This window comes from Sciurus vulgaris (genome assembly GCF_902686455.1).
Source record: "Sciurus vulgaris genome assembly, chromosome: 13".
In the NCBI taxonomy this organism is placed as follows: domain Eukaryota; kingdom Metazoa; phylum Chordata; class Mammalia; order Rodentia; family Sciuridae; genus Sciurus; species Sciurus vulgaris.
Genome location: NC_136474.1, coordinates 10,278,404 through 10,294,100, shown reverse-complemented (window position 1 = coordinate 10,294,100; position 15,697 = coordinate 10,278,404). Strand labels below are relative to the sequence as shown.

Sequence of the window (15,697 nt, the reverse complement as noted above, 5' to 3'; positions counted from 1 at the left end):
CCCCACAGGAAGACTGCCCTGAACTGTGTGCATCACATCTGCTATACTGGATCTTGACTGTTAGTAGTTGTTCTTTTTTTTTTTTTTTTTCCTTCTGAAACTGCTCAAGCAAAATACCAAGAGGATAGCAGACTTCTGTGGTTTCCAAGTATTTTGTAACTATATTATCTGAAACTCCCTAACACTTTCAGAAATGTAACAAAGTTTATATAATGTTATAATATGAAAAGTCTTTAGAAATAGCAACTTGTACTCTAAGTGAATATCACCCTTGCAAGACACATAACAAGTGTAAACATACACACTTTGTTGTAGCCTACCACTTTCTCCACAGAAAGTATTCACTGCAAAGCACTGAAGAGCAAGAAAATTTAATCCAAAAGTTGTTTTAGCTGCTTAAATTCAGTAATTATTGGAATCTAAGGGATTGTATTGCAATTGAAAATAAATTATTTCAATATACTTTCCTAAAATCATTTAATCTTAATTGAATACTTCAGAAATTTCTGCCATGTTTAATGTTAAAAATAAACATTGGACAAAAAGCTCCCGCTCTGTGCCCAGCGCCTGGCGGCGATGTCCAACCTGGGATGCCGACGGTGGCTGGGCATATGGGTCGCCACAGGAAGAGCCTGGCGTGCAGGCGGGCTGCCCACGCCGCCTGCAGCGTGCAGGGGAGGAGAAGGCGGCCACCGGCCACAGCGCGCATCTGGCTGAGTGGGGCGGGCGCGCCCGGACCACCTCGCGATGCTGCCGTGGCCACCGCCTCTGTAGCGAGCGCCAAGCGGGCTGCGGAGAAAGAAATGAACACGCCCACGAATGCTAGATGCCTGTGAGCTGCGTGGTACCTTGCAGCACTGGAAAAACTGAGCGGAGGCCTGCGAAGACCAGCTCTTTCCCCTTGGCCTTGGCCCTTCACGTCTTCTCGTGGAGTCGCTGTAGCAGGATTCTTTGCTGGAATGTCAGATCTGCTTCAAGTACTATAGCCCCTGGCGAAGGCCCAAGCTGCTGGATTGCAAGCACACCTGCTGTTCGGTGTGCCTCCAGTAGATGAGGATAAGCCAGAAGGACGTGAGGTGCCCCTGATGCTGCGCCATCACCAAGCTGCCACCGGGCTTCTCTGTGTCGCAGCTGCCGAGGATCCTGAGGTCCTGGCCGTCATCGCCATTCTGCAAACTTCCTTGCACACCCCGGTCTTCATCAAACTTCCCAGCAACGGGAGCTACAGGCTTCCCCTGCCCATCTCTAAGGAGCGCACACTGCTGCCGGGAGACATGGGCTGCCTCCTGCTCCCCGGGAGCGAGCAGAAGTCCGTCACCGTGGTGTCCATCCCTGCGGAACAGCAGCCACTGCAAGGCGGGGCTCCACAGGAGGCGGCGGCTGAGGAGCCAGGCCGGCGGGGTGTGGTGAAAAGCTCCACCTGGTTGGGCATGTGCACTGTCATCTTGGCATCCTGTGTCTTGGTCTTCCTCCTGGGCATTGTGCTCCACAACATGTCTTGCATTTCTAAGCCCTTCACTGTGATATCCTGTGGCTGAGGCCGGGTGTTGGGAAGGCTCTTGTGGGGTTGAGCAGGTGTTGGTGACGGGATCCCAGTGAGAAGATGGGGGCAACACTGACCATTGGTGCTGAGCGCTGGCCTCTGGGTTGCCACTTGATTCACCTGAAGACAAACGCCATGGGAGGAAGGTGAGGTCTCAACAAGGTGCCAGGTGAATTGTTCTGAGTGTGGATGGCCACAGCTTTGAAGATGATTGCATGCATCCTCATAATCATGTACAAAGTGGGCTGTAATTTATGAGTTTTCAAGACCATATTATGAGACAGACATTTTCTATTAGACCTTAAACTGTACACATGCATACACTGTGATCTCTAATGCAGTAGATGAAAATAAACATGCTGTATACAAGTAGAATTAAACCTTGAATCCATGTAAAAAGTTAGTGAAGACATACACTGCAGGCTGTTTTTTTTTTTTTTTTTTTTTTTTTTTTTTTTTTTTTTTTTTTAATGGAAACCAGTCTTCATTTAGTTGCTAAGATTTTTTTTTTTTTTCCATACAGTTTGAATGGCGCCCAAAATCAAAATAAGTGAAATGGACCATTGTTTTTTGGAGAAAATATTTGAAAAAGTGTCTCCAGTGTGTTGTGTTTTGTCATGTCCCTTCATTTTTCTTCACTTGTGATTAGAACTTGCTATGTGTTTATTAAGCTGAAAGCCCAACAAGGAAGCAATAAACCAAGAAATAATGAGAAATGCCTAATCCCACAGGAAACCTGTATGCCAGTTTTTCTCAAGTCATCTCAAAAAATAAGAATTTAAAATGTAAATATTTTGTATTTGTGTGTGTATGTTAGTGTAAATCTATTTACCTCAGGTTTTTTGAGTCTTTTTAGAAGAGACCCAGGATGAAGACTTCATGGGCATGAAGGAGTGCAGCATCTGAAACAGTGAGCACCTGGATCCTCCCAGTGAGGCGCCCCCTACATGTCACCCCAATGCTCACCCATGTGCTCTGTGTTCAAGTCGTGTGTTTTGTAAGGCACAAGTGGACAGTAACAAAAGTTTGACTTTTCTCTAAGTTTTGGAGTATTATAAAAGCCTCATGTGTTGTTAGCAATGGCAAAACTGATGGCCATTTCAATAGGCAGTCCACAGTTATTTTTTGAAAGATACTGTTCCATGAGCATTCAATCTTTTTGAATTCCAGTGTCCTCTTGTTGGTATAAGCAAGAAAATCTTCTGTATTTCAAAATATGTTTTTATTGAGAAAATATGACAAGGTAAATGTAACAATTCACATTTCCAATGTAAGTGTACTTGAATGTGTAATTGTTTAAAGATGTTCCTAAAGAAAGAACTGCTGAATTAAATAATAAATTCTCAAAAAATTAAAATAAACATTGGTCTGGGGAGATAACTCAGTTGGTAGAGTGCTTGCTTCACAGGCACATGGCCCTGGGTTCAATCCCCAGCACTGCAGGAAATAAACTAAACAAACAAATAAATAAAATGTGTTTGTACAGATTACATCCAAGTGGAAATTAGATCAAATATAATCTCTAATAACTTTAAGCCATAGTATATTTGTATATATGATAAATAAACATAAAGTAGGTCCCTCCTTATTACTTCATTTGACAATACATTATCAATGACATTTATATGGTTGTTTTCAGTCTTGTTTCTCAGTTTATGAGAATTCACTTTAAAATACCTTGCCTGATAAAGGATGTTAGAAACTGCTGATGTCTACATCTGCTTTTCCCTCTTCAGCTGGCTAAGTCATTTTAATAAAGAAAGAGTACAAATAATCCCTTTGCTCACTGGAGAAGTCACAAGTTCCTGATTGTGTGTTAATGTGGTATTAAATTATACAAATTATATTTAAAGTGTACAAAATTCATTCTTTTAAAAATTTATTTTTTAAATAGTCTAAGAGCTGGGAGGACATGAAGAAGAGAAAAAAAATTAAAGTCATCGATATCACTTATTCTTCATTTAGTCAAATTCACATAGGCTAAATTAACGAGTTCTTTTTCTTCTTCTTCTCTTTTGTTTTTGATACTGCTGGAGATAGGACCCAGGGCTTCAGCCTTGCTAGATGAGCACACTACCCCTTGACTACAACCCCAGCCTATTTTTAATTTTGAAACAGGGTCTCACTAAGTTGCCTAGCTGACCTCAAATTTGTGAAGGCCAGTCCTTCTTATTCTTTGGTGTCACCTGCCTGTACTATCTTGTTATTGCTACTCTGACAACTGTGTTCACATTTAATTTGTGTTGATATTTCTGTCCAAATAGGTTGTGAGAAGGTTATCAGTAGCACAAAACCTAGCAGTCACCTTCTGGTGGTGGCCACTCAGTTGAAAACTAGTGCGTTGGAATTTCCACAATATGTAAACATTCAGGGGAAGAAGTAAAAAGTATAGTTGATTGACTCATTAAGCAACTGTGTATTACATTGTATGATGTACTGGGTATAAGGAGAAACAGCAGGAAGTGAGTCTGAAAAGAAAGGCCCATGTGTCTTAGAAGCCCTGTTTTAATAAGCTATATGCAAAGTGCAATTAAGGAACACTAGTAGAAAATTTGAATTTATTTGGTCAGCCCCTTATGTTTTACAGAGATGTTATTATTTGTAACTTAGAAATTATACAAGATTTAATATTGATAGACTGTTTTAAAATAAGTAACAAAAATGTGAACAAATTAAGCTTTTTATAGAGCAATAATCATTTCTAATATAATGCCTGCAATAAAGAAAATGATGACTGACTAAAATTATGATTACTCTTCTATGGTTTTAAAACTATAAAGATATTCTTTATTATAAAGTAAAATTATCAAAACCATATTAAGTAGGTTGGAATGTAGCACAGGGATAGAGTGCTTCCCTAGCATGTGCAAGCACTGGTTTCAATTTCTAACACCACCAAATGTATACATATAAAGACTTTTTATTTATATAAATTTTAATTTTTGTTTTCTGCATTACTAGGGTATGAACACAGGGCACTTTGCTACCAAATAATATCCTCAGCCCTATTTGTTTTTATTGAGTCAGGGTCTCACTAGCTTGCCCCCACTCACCTTGAATTTGTAATCCTCATGCCTCAGTTTTCCTATTTGCTAGGATTACAGGCATACCCAGCTTAAGTTAATATTTTAAAAGAAACTCAATTTCAGTAAATATTTTCTGACACTAGATAGCATTAAGTGTTTTACATTAATCTCTGGGAGAGTTTCTGTCTTCGTACATTAGTATTTAAGAAATGCATGGAAGAAAGTCACCCATGATATAATATTAAGGGTACAGATAATATGCTGTTGCTTCACAGAAGTGCTTCATGTCAAAAGTCAGCTCCAAATCAAGATTGGACATTTCAATAGAACTTTTGAATTTCAGACATGTTAAGAATAGTCATTTTATAGACACAGATAGCAAAGAGTAATGCTGACAGACAATTTGTGGTGTGTTTTCAAATAACAGAGTCTAATCTTACTTAGCCAAAACTTATAAAGAAGATGATAGAAACAAAGTCTAGAAAAGTAGACTGGCAAGTCTAGGGTGGTTATTAGAGTGGCTGGAGTAGGCAGCAAGGAGACAGAACTCTGTGTTCCTTTTTTAAACTCACATTTTAATTCTGAATTAAAGGTGATGAATTCCTTGGTCAACAAACCCATCTTTCCTGGTCCACAGTAATAAGGCCAGGCACTGAAGTGAAAACTCTCACTATAGATTCCTCCTATTCTGAAGGGGTTGATAAGCATAATGATCATGAAGAATTGACTAGGATCAACTGATCTTCAAATATTGTGTTATTTTTTAATTTGAGTACATTGAATAGTTTGCTAAAATAATACTAAAAATAGGAGTTACGACAAAAAATTCTTTATTAAACTAGGACAGAGTCTTTTAAATGAAAAATCCTAAAGCAAAACCTTAGGCTAAATAAAGCCATTAATAAAATAGTGGAAAAATCAGTATATTATAAGCTCTTAATAAAATATAGTGGAAAAACCAGTATATTATAAGCTCTGTATCCTTTCAAGTGGATAATTATAGAGGTTGTCCAGCACCAAACTTTCTGGACACATAGGCGGTATTATTAACTTTGAAGGTCATGACTCAATGACAAATGCAGGCCAGGAAGCACAAGTGAGTGGACCCTGCCGGGGACCAGCCCAAGCAGCAGAGTCCAGGGGTCCTTGATGGCCTGAAATACAAAAGCCCCGAGTGATTAGACGGCGCAGCGTCGGCGATGGACAGCAACCACAAAGACTCCGGTCAATGTTAGGATGCTGACAAGTTTATTGAATTCTTCTTACATTTTATATACCCTTACACTTTTCACTAAAAATACTTATGATTTCATATGAAGAAGGAAGTTCTTAGAAGTTTATTAATAGATAACAGAAGTTAGGTTTGCACAGTTAGTCAATTAGTGCCGTCTGGCACATCTTACTCAACATTTCCCTACAATGAACTTTTTTTGACCTGAAGCTTACAAAAGCAAGTTGATGTACACTTCTTGTTTTTTTTCTTTAAAGTTTAACTTCTATTTGATCTCTTACTGCTAAGATTAATTATAACTTCTAGTAATTTGTTATTAATTTTTTGTGACTATAATTACATGTCTATGCTATGTTAAATCATATTATGTTATTGAGAACCAAGTTATTATCTTTAAAGTAAAAAATCTTTATCTAAAAGAACTAAAACTTCTCTTTTGAACTAAATATAATGTATTTCTGTGGGAGGCTTATTACTTTGCAGAAGAAACCAGATGTAATAAATATGTTGATCACTGAAGCTAAGGGAATCACTTATATGCAACTAGATGTCTGGGAATCTTGTAAAAGTTAACAAAAACATCACAAGACATATTGCTTCAGAATGTCCACCATTCCTTATAGGATTATTAGTGCTTTGTGTAAACAAATGAACTTTATTTTACTGGAATTGGGTTGACTCATATGAACTGTTTGTGTTCCCACCATCCTTCAACCGAAGAACTTTATTAAACATGATTAATCAGCGTAATATTGTGAGTTCTGGTGAAAAACAAAAAAGGAAGAGAGATTAACACTCTGAGGAAGGGGCTCCAGCTTTACTCAACTTACGACGAGTCCTTGCTATCGTCTTCCAGGGAAGGCCTTGGCAGCACCCAACTTATGACGAGTCCTTGCTATCATCCTCCAGAGGAAGATTACCAACCTCTGGCATGGGTCTTTATGCGCCAGGCACACTTCCCTGGCATGAGTTTTATGTGCTAGGCGCCCCCGCAGGACCCCAGGTCTCCCACCACCTCTGCTGCCAGAACCAACCACAAGTTCATGTGTAATGAGCAGCGGGTGTGGTGGCCACCCTCTGTTCTTTTTGGTCACCTCAGTAAAGCCCCTGTAGGAGTCTACAACTCAGTAGTGTCACACATGCCTTCTCTGTCTACAACACCCTGTGATCCACCCTTTCCTTTCCTTGTTCTGCCATGTATTTACTAGACACAAAACTTGCCAAGGACTATGTTAAAAAGACCAAATGATAAAAGAATGCATGACAAAACATTTCTTATATAAACTCAGTTTTATTTCCCTCCAGGAATATTTGTTTTAAGACTGCACATAAAAACTTAAGCTAAAATTCTTTCAAAGAAATTAGAAATGATTTCCCATCATTTATAGGCAAGTTGGACCTCCAGGGTAAGACATAGCTGAATTTAAAAGCAGGGGTTTCATTTCCCCAGCTTCCCTCCATTACTAATTAAAAGACTGACAGGTGAGATTTACCTCTGAAGTTTTAATTTAGGTTTCTATTCTATACCTTTTACCTTTCCCTTAATCCATTTCAGCAGGTTTGTTAATCCACTGCTGTGACAAAATAACTGAGGTAAATCAATTTAAAGGAGACAAAATTTATTTTGACTTCTGGTTTCAGAAACACTGTCATGCTTGGACCCATTTCACTGGGCCCATGGCAAGGCAGAACATGGCAGTGAGCACAGAGCAGATCAAAACTGCTCACTTCATGGTGACCAAAAAGTAGAGGCCAGGTGCCCAATATAGCCTTTAATGGCATATTCTAAATGTCCCCTTTCCTCCAGTTCAGCCCCACCTCTAAAGATTCCACCCCCTCCAGTAACCCATGAAGTTGTAAATTCACCAGGGTCAGTCTGACTCATTCATTATGAGGTCAGACCTCTAGTGATTCAGTCACCTCCTGAAGACCCCAGCTCTGTACCTGGCTGCATTTAAGACCAAGTCTTCAAAACAAAAGCTTTGGGGACAATTCAGATCCAACCACAGTGACAGGTAACTGAGTTGTGTGATTTATCACCTGGGAGAAGTTTCCAAGTTTTTAACATGGAAGAAACCAAACTTTTTATGGTAGTGACCCCCTATTCCCTCCTTAGGTAAAATGTAAGAGAAGATTATGGATGAATTGAGTACCAAAACCCCTTTTTTGACAAAGGGCTGGAAAGTGCCCTCTGTCTCCAAGAATGTGTGAACTCAGGAAGATGTGCTTTCTCCAAGCATGTGAGAAGACCTCAGAGGGGAGAGATGATTAGTTCACCTAGGGAGGCAGGACTTTCAGATCTTGGGTTTCTGACTTTTACCACATTTCTTCATACCCTAACATAAAATGGAATTCACAGAATCTCCAGAAGTGAAGGATTCTTATCACCTGGGATAGTGGGCATTTCACAATATCTGACTCCTGACCAACAGAGACTCTTCCTTGATTTGATCATATGTGAGAACCCAAATCACCCCCATCCCAATTCTGGATGTTGAACCCAGGGTCTCACACCTGCCAGTCAAGCTCTGTGACATTGAATTACTTCCCTTTTTAATTTTATTTTGAAACAAGTTCTTGCTGAGTTGCTGAAACTGTCCTCAAACTTGTGATCCTCCTGACTCAGCCCCCCATATAACTAGGATTACAGGCACATGCCCCCATTCCTGTTCTTTTGCATTTTCTTATGCCATCACATAAATGAACTTGCCTAGACAAGGCATGCATGCTTCTGTCCACAACTCATGACCCAGAACTTTTCCAGTGACTCAGTCTATCTTCAAGAGGACAGGTAATTGTTTATTTTCCAAGAACAAAAGCATGAAATCTCTGGTGGATATTCAAACAAGAAGCCAAATACCAAGGAGGCTATTTATTTTTGGGATCATGAAACTGAAACACAGATGCACAGGAATGTTCCTTCACTCTCACTACCCTCATGTTTAATCACAATCTTGGTAAAAACTTTGAGGACACCAACTTAAAACTGTGCTTAGGGTCAGGAGTCTTACGTTTGTCACTAAATAGAATCAAAATACAAGAAAAAATTTCAAAATATGATTCAGGATTGTTTCAGTCTAATAACATGAACAGTAAAAAATTAAATATCATCAATTCATTGTTTATAAATAGACATATGACTAACAGGAGACAGGGGCACTCACTTGCAATCCCAGAGACTTGGGAGGTTAAGGCTGAGGAATGCAAGTTTGAGGCTAGCCCCCAGCAGTTTAGTGAGACCTTAAGCAACTTAGTAAGACCCTGTCTCAAAATTTTCAAAAAAGGCATGTGGGAGAACTGGGGATGTAATTCAGTGATAAAGCACCCCTGAGTTTAATTTCCAGTACCAATAAGAAAATTGTATGTGTTTATCTTACTGCTCTATATCTTAAATACTTGTCTGGAATTAAGAGTCTGAGTGTTTCATTCATGCACATTAATGGACTACAGGCATATTGTGAAAATTATTTGTCATGCCTGTGGAGAGAAAGATCATGTTTCAGTATAAAACTAACACTTGCAGGCTAGCAGATTCTACTTTGGCTTATTGTCTTTGAGCTATTTTTCTACTCTGTAACCTGCCTGATTCTGCCTGGTTCTGGTCTGGATTCTGCTCTTTCTCCCATTTTATGAGTTCTTATCAAATTTCCAGTTCTTCTCAATTCCTACTGTATTTGACTAAAATGCTCCAAATATTTCCATTTTTTTTCCCCATGTTCCTGACTTAAACCTCTCAGTCACTGGGCATAGTGGTATATGCCTGTAATTCCAGTTCCTCTGGTTGCTGAGGCAGGGAGATTTCAAGATTGAGGCCCTCATGGACAATTTAGCAAGACCCTGTCTCAAGTTTTTTCTGTTTTGCTTTTATTTGTGTGTGTGTGAGAAAGAAGTTGTAGAGTGCTGGGGATGAAGTTCAGTGGCAGAATGCTTGCCTACTTGGAGTGAAGTTCAATCCCCGAGTCATAAAAACAAAGAATTAAAAGCTGACTCTCCACATCTTACAGGTCTCTAAGTTGTTCTATAGCTGGTCTTTCCCTTGAATCTGAAGAATCTTTGAGAGTTGAGGCCTGGTTCTAATTATATCAGAGTCATCTGGATCAATGACAGACAGCGTGCATGCTCTGTAGTGTTTCCCACATGCTGTGCGCAATTCTCTATTATTGCCACTGTGGTGAGGAACACCAATTCTGGCCAACAGGGCATATTTCAGGTTTTCTCAGTGATGGACAGTGGTTGGTGCAGGTGATCAGTTTATTTCACTTTTCCCAATCTGGCCATCTTCAGTGCCAGTTTATTTCACTTTTCCCAATCTGGCCATCTTCAGTGCCTGATTGTACCATAGCACATCCTATTTAGTTTGCATAACAGGCTGGAGCTTAGAGTTGATGACCTCCAGAGACTTGTTCTTCTTCTTTGCAGCACCATCTTCCTCTGTTAGGTATGGAAGGGCCCCCCAAAACTGCAGCAGTTAACATGGCCAGAGAGCTGGGGGTGGGGGGTGGACTCTTTATTGCCTTTTAAAATCCATCTTGGTTGCTCATTTATTTTCTTTCCTTTTTCCACATAGATTTTATTGGTGTATTATAATTATACATAATACAGAGACTTTTTTTCAGTTCTGAATATTAAACCAGAGATGGTTTTCACTGAACTTTTTTTTTTTTTTTTTTTTTTTTTGGGTGCTGGGGATTGAACCCAGGGCCTTGTGCTTACAAGGCAGGCACTCTACCAACAGAGCTATATCCCCAGCCCTCACTGCACTTTTTATATTTTAATTTTATATTTTATTTTTATTTTTATATTTTATTTTGAAACAGGGTCTCACTAAGTTACTTAGGGCCTCACTAAAATGCTAAAACTGGCCTTGAACTTGTGATCCTCCTGCCTCAGTCTCCTGAGTCATTGGATTATAGGTATGCACCACTAAAACTAGATTCTTTCCTTTTTCTTTTCTCTCTTTTTCTTTCCTTTTTCTGTGGAACTGGATATTGAATCCAGGAGCACTCTACCACTGAGCTGCTTCTTTAGATCTATTATTATTATTATTAAACATAAAGCAATTTTTAATATATAAAGCACTCTTCAAACATCTATTTCTTTTGAGTCCATTATTTGGTAAATATGTAACTGCTACACATTAGAGATTAGGAATTTTCATCTTTGTGGTTTTTTTCTTTTTTGTTTTTTCTTTTTTTTTAAATTTTTATTTTTTTAGTTATTATTATTATTAATTAATTTATTTAAAATGCCCATGCTGGACTCAAACTCATGATCCTCCTTCCTTAGCCTCCTGAGTAGCTGGGATTCCAGGCATACACCACTGTTCCTGTATCAGTACAGCTCTTTCTAATGCTGGGTCCCTTAGCTAGTATGCCTGGTGCCCTGTGCTCCTGACACAAAGGCCAGTTTATCTTTCAGGGTACCCTGGGGCTCACCCACAGGAAATCACTTCCTCCTGCACACTGCAGATTCCATGCTGCTGAATCTCCCCTCTTCAGAAGTCCTCCCCAACTTATTCAATTGAGGCTGCCGCTTCCCCAGTATGGTCATGGGACATGATCCCAATCCCTCCTTGTTGGGGTTTCAATCTGGAATATCCCCCAAATGTTCCTGTGTTGAAAGTCTGACTCCCACTGCAGGAATTTTCAGAGGTGGACTTTTGGGGGCTCTGATTTCACCAGTAGATTAATCCATTGATGGAGTCATAGCTGAATGAACTACAGGGAAGTGGAGGGGAGCATATGGGGTTGAGCTGGGTACAGTGGCACACACCAGTGATCCCAGTGATTTCACAAGCTAAAGCATGACTATCACAGCACCTTCAGCCTCAGCACATTAGACACTTTCTCTATTAGTTAATTAATTATTAAATGATTAATTAAGTAATAATCTGGAGGTATAAGTCAGTGGTAAAACACCCCTGAATTCAATGCTAGAACTAAATACAGAAAAGGAAAAGAAAAGAACTCGAGGAGAGGGGACTGTTGAAGGGAGTGTGTTTTGGGGGTTTGACCCTGGGGACTATATCTTGTCCCTGGCTTTTTTCTGTTTCCCCGCTACTGTGAACTGAGCAGATTTGCTCTGCTCTCCCATGCTCTTCCTTCCTCTCCTCCCACAGGTCCAGAAGCACTGGAGCCAGATAATAATGAACTGAAGTCTCTCATCATATGCTCACCTCTGACACTCACATAATACCCTCCTGTGGCCTCTCACACTCACATAATATCCTCACCTTGCCTCTGACACTCATAATATACACTCCTGTGATCACTGCCACTCACATAACACTCTCATTATGACTTCTGCCACAATCACAATATTTTCAGTGTGACCATTCAAACTCACATAGTGTCATCAATGAGGCCTCTGATACTCAAATATTATACTCACTGTGGCCTATACTCACCCAAATCACTCACTGTGGCCTTTGACACAAAACACCTTCACTATGTCTTTTGATAATCACATTATCCTCACTTGGGGTATGTCACTGACAAAATATATTCCTGTGGCCTCTGGCTCTCACACTGTGTCCTCACTTTGCCTCTAACACAGACATATTACCTTCATTGTGGACTCTTATTCTCATTAAATGCCCACAGTTGCCTCTGAATCTCACAAAACACTCTTACTGTTGTCGCTGGCTCTTTGCAGTTCCAAAATCCATGGATATTTGTCACCACTTGCAGCAACAACTTGCACGGGTCTTTTGGGTGGTGGAGTGGAAACTGAGGCACTTCTATCTTTCTCTTTAGTGCACTGCTTTCTTGCTTGTTTATAGAGGATAGAGGAAATGAGGTTTACTTGCTTTGAGAGGAGAGAGAGAGAGAGCCCGCTTATCAGAGAGAAAGAGACTTTGCTTAAGAGAGAAACTTTGAGAGAAAGACAAGCTTTGCTTAGAGCTTAGAGGAAGAGACTTGCTACACCTTAAAGTCCTGCATCCTGTGAACTAAGGGTACGTCCACCCAAGGTGCCCTAGTGATGCGTCTCAGTTCTCCGTTCCGCGATCTGCTTTCCGCCGCTGCCCCTACTCGCTGCTGCCGCGTGTGTCTTCTTCTGCTGTTTTCCTGCTAATGGCTGCTGTGTCTCTGTCTCACTCCGCCTACGCTTATATCACCTCCAGGAGGTGGAGAGCAGGGCCACGCCTCCTACGCAAAGATTAGGCGAGGCGCTCCGAGCAGGCAATTAGTGCTCGAGAACACATGCACATACATTGTATGCATGGACGAGAAAATCACCTGAGTGTGCTTATGTCAATTAACCTCCTCGCTGCCGATGTGATCAGGCACCATCCCGGCACCGCCAACATAACACAGCCCCCAACATACTGTGACATCTACCACTCATATAATATCCTCATTGTGACAATAGGCATTAACATAATACCTTCTTGTGGTTACTGACACTCACATAATATCCAAAACTGGCCTCTGGCCATGATATAATATCCTCAATATGACCTCTGGTACTTAGTAACCCACTGTGACCTCTAAGACTCATAATGTCCTCAGTGTGACTTCTGACATTCATAATTTCCTCACTCTTGCCTCTGTCCTTCACAGAATATCCTAATTCTGGCCTTTGACCTTCACAAAATATCCTAATTCTGGACTGTAGCAATCACATAATTCCCTCGCTATAGCCTCTGACACTGATATATTACCTTCTTTGCTTTGACATTGAGGTAATATCCACCTATGGCCTCTGATATTCACACAGTACCCTTTCATGGCCTCTGACACTGATATAATACCCTTACTGTGTACTCTGACAATGATACAATACCACACTGTGAGGCTTATTGTATAATATTTTAATTTGGCCTCTGAAACTAACAATATTCTCATCTCAACCTCATAAACTCATATGACACAATATAGTCAAGTGACCATAGAAATTCATAATAACCTCACTGTTTTAATCAGTTACTTTAGTGCTGTGACTGAAAGGACCTAATCAGCATAATTGCAGGAGAGAAAAGGTTTATTTTGGGGGATCACGGTTTCAGAGATCTCTGTCTATAGAAGATCAGCTCCATTTCTCAGGGCTCAAGGGGAGGCAGAACACCATGGCAGGAGAGTGTGGCACAGGGAATCAGCTCACATGATGAACAGGAAGCACAGAGAGGGGTCTCCACTTGCCAGATACAAATACATATCCCAAAGTCAAGCCCCAATTTCCACCTCCTCCATTCACACCTTCCCACTCCAGTTTCCTCTCAGTTAATCCCTATCAGGGAATTAAATCACTAATTGGTTTAAGATTCTCACAACCCAATCATTTCTCCCCAGAACATTCTTGTATTGTCTCACATGTTAGCTTTTGGGGGACACCTCACATCCAAACCATAATATTCTACTCCTGGCCCCCAAAACTTCACAATGCAAAATACATTTTGTCCATTTCCAAGAGTCCCCATAGTATTAACAGTTCTGAGATTGCTCAAACTTCAAGTCCAAATTCTTCCCTGAGGCTCAAGGCTATCTTGTATTTTGAGTTCTGCAAAATTGAAAGCAATCTACAAATCCAACATATAATGGTACAGAATAAATATTTCTATTTGCAAAATTAGGGGCAGAGAAATAAGGGATAGGACCAAAACAAGACTGAAATTTAGCTGGGCAAACACTCCCGAAGCTCCACATCTGGCATCTGGGGCACAAGGCATCAAGATGCTCTCTTCAGAAGACTTGTATAGTTCCCCCCACCAGTGGCCTTTTAGGTACAGCCCAAGTAGACCTGTGATTTGAGTCTGCTGGATTCGTGCAGATTTCCTAGAATGATGTCCCATGTTACTGGCATTTCTTAGTCTTGGGGATCTCCACTGTAGCTTTGATTCCTTTTCACATCTCTACACTTTGATTTCTCAGGGGGTGCCTTCAGGGATTCTGATGCTGCTGCAATTTGGAAGGCCTTCCTTTGAAATCTTGGTGGAAGCCTCCATAAACTCCTAATTCCAGTATGATGAATTCCTGCAGAACCAGCACTTCATGGTTGATGTCAAGATCTGCCACCATCTTGAGCAATAACCAAGTGTCCGGGGACCCTTACTGCAGCAGTCTCTGAGTGTCTGGGTGGCTGAGCACATTGAAAAAACTTCCTAGGCCCCCTTGTGCAAGTAGGGTGTCCCACTGGTCTCTTAAGAGAATTTTCAACTTTACTCCCTTGAGACTGAGATGGGTGTGGTCTTGCCAACTCCTGAGATGTCCTCAAGCCATCTTTCTTATTGTCTCCAGGCAAAGTCTTTAACATTTCTTTAGGTGAAGTAATGTCTACAACAACTGCAACTTTCTTAACCCTAGTTTTACTCCAGCCTTTCCAGTCCCAAGTTTTAAAATTTTTCTGCTCTGCTTTCTGCTCCTGAACATCACATTAAACTTGGCTAAAAAATGCCAGCAATATGCATGCCAAAATTTAGAAATGATTTGGGCTGCAATGTCTGCACAATTCATAGAGTTTATACAAGTCATAGAAAATATTGGGTCATAGAAGCTAGAAAGGCCATAAAGAATACACACGTAATAGATGTTACAGAGATAATAGTGGTTACAAGAAGACAGAGGCACAGGGAACTTATGATATGCTCTTCATAGAGGCTACTCATGCCATGGAGTTTACACAGGTCAGGTCCTTTAGGCTGTTCAGGACATAAGGGTTACACAGTGTATTCTGTTTACACAGCTGAGGTCATGAAAGGTACTTATGCCATAGAGGTTATGAGGAATTTCAAGGTTCTACAGGTCAAAGAGACTATTCAGACAATTGAAGCATTGGAAGCCTTAGATGCTATGTGAGTCATACAGGTTGAGATTTTCAGAGAGGTTACTCAGTTCATAGAGATCCCTCTGGTCATAGTATGCAGGCAATAGAAACTACTCAGGTTATGGGGGCTATTTA

At 40.5% G+C, this 15,697-nt stretch overlaps 1 pseudogene across 1 annotated transcript; it reads left to right on the top strand.

Moving 5' to 3' along the window:
• Positions 1-590: 590 nt before the first annotated feature.
• LOC306642654 (E3 ubiquitin-protein ligase RNF152-like) lies at positions 591-1,823 on the top strand (annotated as a pseudogene). Its single transcript has 2 exons — positions 591-770; positions 943-1,823. The product of its transcript is annotated as an E3 ubiquitin-protein ligase RNF152-like (transcript).
• Positions 1,824-15,697: the final 13,874 nt, after the last annotated feature.